The sequence below is a fragment of the Haemaphysalis longicornis genome, unplaced genomic scaffold (assembly GCF_048455015.1).
Source record: "Haemaphysalis longicornis isolate Haplotype H1 unplaced genomic scaffold, Haemaphysalis longicornis Haplotype H1 scaffold_9, whole genome shotgun sequence".
Taxonomy (NCBI): domain Eukaryota; kingdom Metazoa; phylum Arthropoda; class Arachnida; order Ixodida; family Ixodidae; genus Haemaphysalis; species Haemaphysalis longicornis.
In genome coordinates, this window is record NW_027526460.1 from 57,332,531 (window position 1) to 57,341,408 (window position 8,878).

Here is an 8,878-nt window from a genome sequence, read left to right on the forward strand (position 1 = left end):
GTGAACCCATAGAGTTTCTTACAATACTCTATGGGTGAACCATCTCGATCTCTAGCGTTTTTTAGTGACTCGCTCCCAATGTTACCGCTATGGCCTACGATTAGTCTGTATGCAGTGTATTTGATTTGCACGTTGCAATAAATGCTGCCATTGGTGTTTTGCCCTTGTCGCCTCCTGCCTTTGTCTGTCTCCGCAAACAATAGACCCGTCCGCAGCCGGCGCTCGCAAGGCATGTTTGCTGAGCGCGGATGGCTGCGGGGTGGGAAATACGTATACGTAGTGTGTGAAATGTAGAATCCCACATCTGGAGCAGATGTGGGATTCTACATTTCACTTACTAGTTATTTAGCTGAGCTATATAAGTCACTGCTAATTTTTTTCCCTTCAAGACAACTGCTACTAGCCACCATACAACTGCGTCGCATTTGGCTTCGTGACGATATCAGGGATGAGACAGCTGAATAAGATTTGGGAGCAGTTTTTGGAGCAGCGAAATCTTGATTTTGGAGCAGAAGAACGACATTTATTATGTCACCTTAGGAGCCTAAAAATCAATTTTTTTGCACCTCGGATTGGGCAAGTGCACTTTTTAATACGTTTCGAACGTACATTTCACTGAAACAGCCTTTGAATAAAGTTTTTTCTACCAGAGCATCGCAACGTACGGACTGCACTACCTTTTTACAAACCATTTTTAAATTCTTTGGCTCAATGCCAACGCTCAATGCATAGATAGCTTGGAGTCCGTTGAAAATATCGCAAAACAATGAAAAAAAAAAAGCAAAACTAAGCAATCGTAAGGCATTTTAATTATCATGTGAATGCGGAAATTATTATTCTTGTAATCCCAGAATCGGCTTTACGCACAAGTGTAGAACCACGTCAAAAGGTGCGCAAAGCGAGGTGACAGTCGTCGCACTTCACGAGCCCTCCCATTTCCATTTCCAAGGCGCACGTTCACTACATTCATACTGTAAGGTTGGTCACCTCCCTTTTGGCATTCAATTTCGCTTCAGATAGACGAACCATTATTACTAGCGTGCAATAATGGCCCGTCCCGCTATCGGACACTGCTTGAACACTTTGCGGTGGTGTAGCCTGCGCCGCCACTTCTGCAGTGTGGATCATTCGATTCCCGCCGCTCGCGAGCTCGCTGTCAAAGGCAGGAATAACTCAGCGTTTTATAACACCGCAATGAGCCTGAAATTTCACTTCAAGCACGCACTGCACCTCAGCCTCAAGGCCGAAACACGGCGAATTCGCGGGCACCATGTTGTTTTTGATGAACTTCCATCTTTCGAGTCGCGCAACTTCCCGAAACATATAAAACGACGAAATGTAAACCCAGCAACCCTTATAACCAAAACCACAGTAGAAATCGGCGAAGAGATCTCTGCCTGAACCACGAGCACGACCCGGTCGTGACCACGAGCAACTGCTTCGCCCGGCGGCCATGTTTGCCAAACTTCACCAAGACGCCGGCGCCCAGTTATGTCGCTCCGGAGATACGATGCTGCGAAAATTGCCGTTTTTTTTCCTCACCTTGTACAGGTAGTTTGTCGCCTCAGTACGCATAAGCATTTTTTTTACAGGACCTTGGAATGGTTTTTGATGTGAAAACTTTAAAAACTCACAGAACATAACATGTGCAACCTGACATTGTAACTTTCGAAAAAAAAAAAAAATATATCTCAGGAACAATTTTATGCGGGTTTTCTATTGATTGATCAATCAATTGAACCTTTACAAACACCATCACCTTGAGGGAGCTGGAAAATTATACCGTCAGTAAGCATTTTTTCCTACTGAAAGTGACGTGAGCGTTAAAAGAGCCCTCCTCAGACTGTTTTGGAGCAGCCTGGCGCAGGAAAACAAATTGTATCAAATTGTATCAAAACTGCGCAATATGCGCAGCTGTCTCACCCTGCAATATGGTCTGGAAGAGCCGACAATCACCATCATTGCCCCCCCCCCCTACAAAAACCAACACTGGAGCAGTGGGAGGACCAGCTGACCAGCTCACGCCCTCAAGACCAGCAAAGACTGGTGGACAGGGCCCGCCGGCCAGCCAAGGACCAAGGCTTCCTGGACTAAGGAGGCCTCCCACAACGGAACCCATACAGTTGCGAATAAATGTTTGTTCCTCCTCCTCATCCTGCTCACTTTGCTACAAGTGCCGTCCTTCTGCCGCCCCTGCCACGCAAGTCAGCACAGCTAGAGTGAAATTCTAGTTCACTCTAGCACAGCCAAGCGACGCAGGGCGCCATCTGGAAGCATGTTTGAAGCTATGTCCACGTGCATGTGGCCCTCAATTTACTCGCTCAGCACTGCTTGGTCACAGAACAGGGAGGATTTTAGAGAAGCAAAGGTCTAGCTTTGCCTGTAGTGCCAGAAAAAGCGTAGTGGCGGCGTCGTGAACTACCCAGTACGCCCGCTTGATGGCGCTGTAAACACGGCTTTGTAAACATGGCGGATGCTTTTTGCACAGGCCGCTTGAGCTCCTTAATAACATGGCTGCCCTCGCACGGCGGCCGCCGGTTCGTTGCTCCACGGCCGGACTCGACTCTCCTCCTCCCGCGCGCGAAAGGGGCGTCGAGTCCGGCCGTGGCTGCTCCTGCTGGCTCCTGGCTGGCACGCTGGTCGCGTGTTTACTTGCGCCGCGCTAGTGAAGTGATGTTACGCCAGGTGACCAGATGGCCTCGACTGGCACAGACCACAGTGAGCAGCAAGTGAGAACAAATCGTTTATTGACATCCGCAAGTTTACAGAGGCCAGGACATCATTTCATTTCGATCGCTGCAATTGTACGTCGCTTTCGTGACAACATTTTTTTTTGCCATAACAACTCGTTCACTTGCGCTAAGATTTCGAACGAAGGGCACAAATGAAGTATTGACGGCGACAACGGTTTCCTTTGCACCGTCTTTCTAGCGGAGTGCATAACACTCACCTTCTGTTTGAAGAATCGAATATTCTGGCCTCGACAGCTGCCTTCCGATGCGGAATTTCCCACATTTGTCATTCCACAAGCACTCAATTCTCGTGTTTTGCCAGTCCTCTCAACAACTGATGGACGCAAAAGCACATAACAGCAATAACAGTCACGAAACCGGTGCTCCGCGCCAGGGTTGCCACTGAGTTTTGGGTCAATATCGCCAGACGGCCAGCAAAAAGTCGCCGAATGTCGCCATTTTTGCTTTAGAATTCGCCAACAGTGTCGCCACACTAAATATCTACGGCAACGCCTAAAAATAAAAGCTCCCAATTTTGTATAACCCCATAAAAATCAGCAACGTTCATGTTTTTTGTGGTGTAGTGGCGCCCTCTAGTGGAGCGCCCGCTCACTGTGGGCGCTTGGTTGTGTTAATTGTAACTAGATGTCGTTGCTGTGGTCGCACGTGACGGGTCACGTGCGTATGCGTCTAGGTGTCGTATCGTCGAACAATAAACGTTCTCTTTGGGCTCTGGTCTTGGTACGAGCAGGCCGCACTCTTTCTTCTTGGGCTTGTGCGTGGGCCCGGCGCGCTGAGCCCTCGCTCCCGTCGCCGCCGAGGCCGCTCGCCGTCGCCCACGACACAACATCTTTTTGGCGACGAGGATGGGATTCTTTTCTTCTGCTGCGACGACATCGTCGACGGGTCCGGCAGAATGAAAACGTGAGTGCGTTTGACCTCGCTCGAGTGTGACTGTCCGGCGCGTCTGGCGTCGCGAGGCCTAGCGTTCTTTGTGCTGACGCTTGTCGAACCGTCGTTTAGGCCTCGCCCTACTTCGTTCTTCTGCTTCTGCTCCTGCATCTCTCTCCTTCCTGCTTGGCAGCATGGGCCTCTTCGATAACCTGCCCGTTTTCCTCGAATTGCCGGGGTCGCCTCCGATTCCGTGGCATAACTGGAAAAAATTGTTTCAGGCCCATCTCGAGGCGGCTGGCGGCAGCGACTGGAATGACGGACGACGCGCGTCGGCGCTCGTCAGTGTTTTGGGTAGGGAGGGGCAACGAAGGTATTTTGCTGAGGCGGAGCAGGACGAAGCAAGGAGGGACGCCGCCAGTAACGTGACCGACGCTCATGTAACCAGCCCTATCGTGACCGACTCCGCGACCGACTGTAGTGTGACCGCATCCTCGGCTCCGGCCATTTCGAAATTCGACCAACTTTTGGAGCAGCTGGACCGGCTCTTCGCTGCGTCCACAAATACGCTTGTTGAACGACATGAGTTCACAAGCCGTCGTCAATTTCGGGGGGAAAGTTTTTTAGAATACGTGACCGCTCTAAAGGAGAAAGCCGTACGTTGCAAGTTCGGGCTGACGTACGCGGAGCGCGTCCGAGATCAAATCATACATGGAACGTCTAACCCCCAGGTTAGAGAAAAGCTGCTCGCACATGGCGAAAGGTTGTCTTTGGAGAAAGCTGAAGAGATTGGTCGGAGTTTTGAATCTTTGTCGTTGGCGAACCAAGCCTTCGGTTCGCATCAAGTACAAGCAGTAGGTCGACGAGGAGAAGGTGGCGTCGCGGAAGATGACAGTCGGGGAAGCCGCCGCGCTCAAGATGGCGGCGTGGAGAATCAAGATGGCATGGGCCGCCGGGGAGGCCGGCGCGCTCAAGATGGCGGCACAGGAATTCAAGATGGCCTGGCCAGCCGGGGAGGCCGTGACGTCATTCCACCGGGTTCGGGAAGGCAAGATGGTGGCCTCCAAGATGGACGTTTCCATCCGCAGTCAGCTGTAGAGTTCCGCGGTACAGTTCAGCAGAAGTTTGCAGGCAAGCTTCAGTTGTGCGAACGATGCGGAAATAAATGGCATAAGTCAGCATTTCAAAATTGTCCAGCCCGAAATCGGCGCTGCAACTCTTGTAATAAGTGGGGACATTTCGCATCGATGTGCCGTAAGCCGGCACCAGTGCATCGAGTCTCTTCGAAGGAAGCTACGGGATCCGCTTCGACACCGGAACCTGTAGAGCATCCAGCATCCACGGAGATCAACGCACCCGCAAGATCTTCCGTCTTAACAGTCAGCACTTCTTCTAGAAAGGACTTAGTCGTCCAAGCTGAAGTCAGCGTCAACAATCCTCCAAGAAAGGACTTAGTCGTTCAAGCCGAAGTCAGCGGAGTGACCATGCAACTCTTAGTCGATACCGGAGCATCAGTGTCGTTGATGACTGTTGAAGATTTCAAGCGTCACTTCAGTAAACAGCATGCGCTGTCCAAGGCTTCCGTCAACTTGTGGAATTTTTCCAAACAACGTATCGGCATCCGCGGCTCATTCCAAGCTCCTGTTCAAGTCTTGCAACGGTCTTGCTCCGTCACATTCTACGTCACCGACAAAGGGACATCTCTTTTGGGGCTCGACGCCATCCAGCAACTGGGCATTCAGATCGACGGTGCGTCTCTTACGTGTCGACTAGCATCGGTGTGTGCAGTGCAGTGTCCCGTGAACGTGCCCCCGGGTTTCGAACATCTCTTCAACGGCGAGTTGGGTCTTGTCAAGGACGTCTCGCATAAGATCCAACGGCGGCCAGGTGTGACTCCAGTTGCATCTAAGCTACGAAGATTGCCTCTTGCTCTCCGTGATCCAGTGTCCAGCGAGCTGCGACGCCTCGAGGACAATGATGTCATTGAGCGTGTCGACGCCTCGGAGTGGGTTTCGCCACTCGTCGTCGTCCGGAAAAAGAACGGGGACATTCGGCTGTGTGTGGACCTCCGGGAACCGAATAAGGCAATTATCATTGATGGGTATCCTTTACCGCATGTTGAAGAGCTGTTGCAGATGTTTCATGGTGCTGTTTGTTTTTCTAAGCTTGACTTGGCGTCGGCTTATCATCAGTTGTTGCTGGAAGAGGGCAGTAGGGACTTAACTACTTTCGTGACTCATGAAGGTTTATTCAGGTTTAAGAGGGTGTGTTTTGGTCTGGCGTCGGCGCCTGCGGTTTTTCAAAAAATGATGTCTCAGATCTTAAAAAATTGCAAAAATGTTGTTTGCTATCTTGATGATATTCTTGTGTGGGGAAAGACTCAAGCTGAGCATGACGCGAGCCTGGTTGAAGTCTTAACATGTATAGCAAACAGTGGCATGAAGTTGAACGACAAATGTCTTTTTTCGGTCAAGGAACTTGATTTTTTGGGTCACAAGATTTCGGCTGAGGGCATCTCACCTTTGGAGAGCAAAGTAAAAGCTATAGTTCATGCTCCCGCTCCTACGGACATAAAGTCACTGCAATCATTTTTAGGTCTTGCAGGATACTATGCTGAGTTCATAAAGAACTATGCAGAGATAGTTGAACCACTTCGCCTCATGCTCAGGAAGGGTCAGACATTTTGTTGGTCTGATGATGCTCAGAGCAGTTTCGATCAGTTGAAAGCGTGCCTCACATGTTCTCCGGTTGTGAAGGTCTTTAATCCTGACTTGCCTGTAGTAGTAACTACCGACGCATCTGATGTGGGAATTGGCGCGGTACTACAGCAGCGGTATGGTTCTCGGCTTGAAACCATAGCCTTTGCATCTAGAACTTTGTCGGAGACTGAGAGAAAATACTCTGTGGGAGAGCGCGAAGCGCTGGCTTGTTTGTTCGCGTGCGAAAAGTGGCACATTTTTCTTTGGGGCAGACGGTTCACACTTAGAACTGACCATCAGGCTGTAGTTGCTTTGTTAGCCGCAGGAGACTCAGGTCGGAGACCTTTAAGGATTTCACGGTGGTCAGCTCGTCTGCTGTACTACAATTTTGACATCGAGTATTGCAAAGGGTCAGAAAATCTGGTGGCTGACGCTCTATCGAGATTACCCATTCAGACCGGTCAAGAACTTGTTAAGGAGGAAGAGATAGTGTCATTAGTAACATCAGTAGTCGATAAAGAAACCGTGCAGCTGGCAACGAAGGCCGATGTGACGTTGCAGAAGGTAGCAGAGTATGTGTCAAAGGGTTGGCCTGATAAGAAAAAGGTACACAGTGATTTAACTGCTTACTTTCATGTAAGGGATGAACTTTCTGTTGTGGACGGATTACTCATGCGTGATGACCGTGTAGTCATTCCTTGTGTACTGGTACCTACGTTTCTCGAGTTAGCACATGAAAATCATCAAGGAATAGTACGAACGAAGCAACTTCTCCGGGAACGTTACTGGTGGCCTCAAATGGATCGCGATGTTGAAGAGCATGTAAAGCATTGTCACGTTTGTCAGCTGGCAGACAAGTCTGCTAAGCCTCATGTAGCTCCGTTGCAGCCAGTGGAATGGCCTGAAGGGCCTTGGCAAAAGTTGGGAATGGACATCATCGGTCCGTTAGATGTGTCGTACCCCCGATTTCTTGTTACACTAGTCGATTACTACTCTAAGTGGCCTGAGGTTCTGGGCACAAATTCCATTTCAACTGAGGATGTCATTAAGTTGTTGGACTCTTCTTTCAGTCGGGAAGGGCTCCCTGAGGTTTTAGTGACGGATAATGGACCCCAGTTTGTCTCCAAACAAATGCAAGAGTATCTAAAGGAAAAAGGTATCCGCCACATGTTCTCGTCGAATTATTACCCTCAGGCTAACGGCCAGATTGAACGTTTTAACAGAGTTCTCAAAGAACATTTACAGGTAGCCAGACTTGAAGGCAAGGATGCTTCGAAAAGCATTACACAATTTCTTGGGTCGTATAGGGTCACACCACATTCAGTGACAGGTCTTTCTCCAGCTTTTTTGCTGCATGGACGTCAGCCTCGTTCCAAAGTGGATATTAGCAACTTCAGGATACGTAAAAAGGCAGCAGAATCGGACAATTTCCTGCCTCATGTTCGGAATCAGGTCTTCACGAAGCAGCATAAAGCTAAACAGTACTTTGACAGAAGGAAAGGTGCGCAGCCGACCCGCATAAAGGTGGGAGATGTCGTGAAGGTAAAATTCCGTAAGCAAGGATTTCTGAAGTATAGTAAGCCGTTGACAGTGCAAGCTCAGGTTGCACCTTTCACCTTTAAGCTCAGTGATGGAAAGATCTGGAACGCTTCAAAACTCACAGTCGTTCCGAAGGGAATCGAGGTTGGCTCAGCACCGTATTCCTTTGACAATGTTGAACTCTCGTCGAGGCATAAAGAGTTTTTGTACTCTTTGTCTAACTTGGACATTTGTGACAGTCAGTCCCCTAGTCTACAGTTGTCAGAAGGGACAAGCCCCAGTGTTCAGACAGACCCTGATCTGTCGGAGGTCTCTACCAGTGCAAGGTCTGAATCCATTGTCCCTCGGGAACCATTAGAATGTCAGGAAGAAAATAGTGAACAAACAGATCCAAATAGCCATGTAGACAACACAAGGGAAAATGAGGGGGTTTCTGGATCGTCAAATAATGCAAGTTCAACGTCTACGCGTCCGCGCCGTAAGACTAAGCAGCCTCAGTGGCTTCGCGAATATGTGCAGTAAGGGGTATACGTACGGTTCATGCTTTGCGTCATGTTGAACGTGTCATGTCTGTGTTGAATCGTATATCATCATTGAAAGTTTTTTGGACGGGTTTTTTTTTTGGGACTTATAGAACTGTCGTGAGCGACTGATAGCCTGTTGTGTGAGTCAAGTGAAAGGAAGATGCAGACATTCTTCAAAGCGTGGGAGAATGATGTGCAGTGTGCATTTAAGATGCTGTATGTATTTCGCAGAGTGTGCGAACTTCTTTTGCACGGGAAGATGATGTGGTGTAGTGGCGTATTTCGCAGAGTGTGCGAACTTCTTTTGCACGGGAAGATGATGTGGTGTAGTGGCGCCCTCTAGTGGAGCGCCCGCTCACTGTGGGCGCTTGGTTGTGTTAATTGTAACTAGATGTCGTTGCTGTGGTCGCACGTGACGGGTCACGTGCGTATGCGTCTAGGTGTCGTATCGTCGAACAATAAACGTTCTCTTTGGGCTCTGGTCTTGGTACGA

The 8,878-nt window shown here is 49.4% G+C and overlaps 1 long non-coding RNA gene across 1 annotated transcript; it reads left to right on the top strand.

Annotated features, from left to right (window-relative positions):
• The first annotated feature begins 3,313 nt into the window (after positions 1-3,313).
• On the top strand, positions 3,314-8,878 carry LOC144153805 (uncharacterized). Its single transcript, XR_013319385.1, has 2 exons — positions 3,314-3,656; positions 3,905-8,878. It is a non-coding gene; the product is annotated as an uncharacterized LOC144153805 (long non-coding RNA).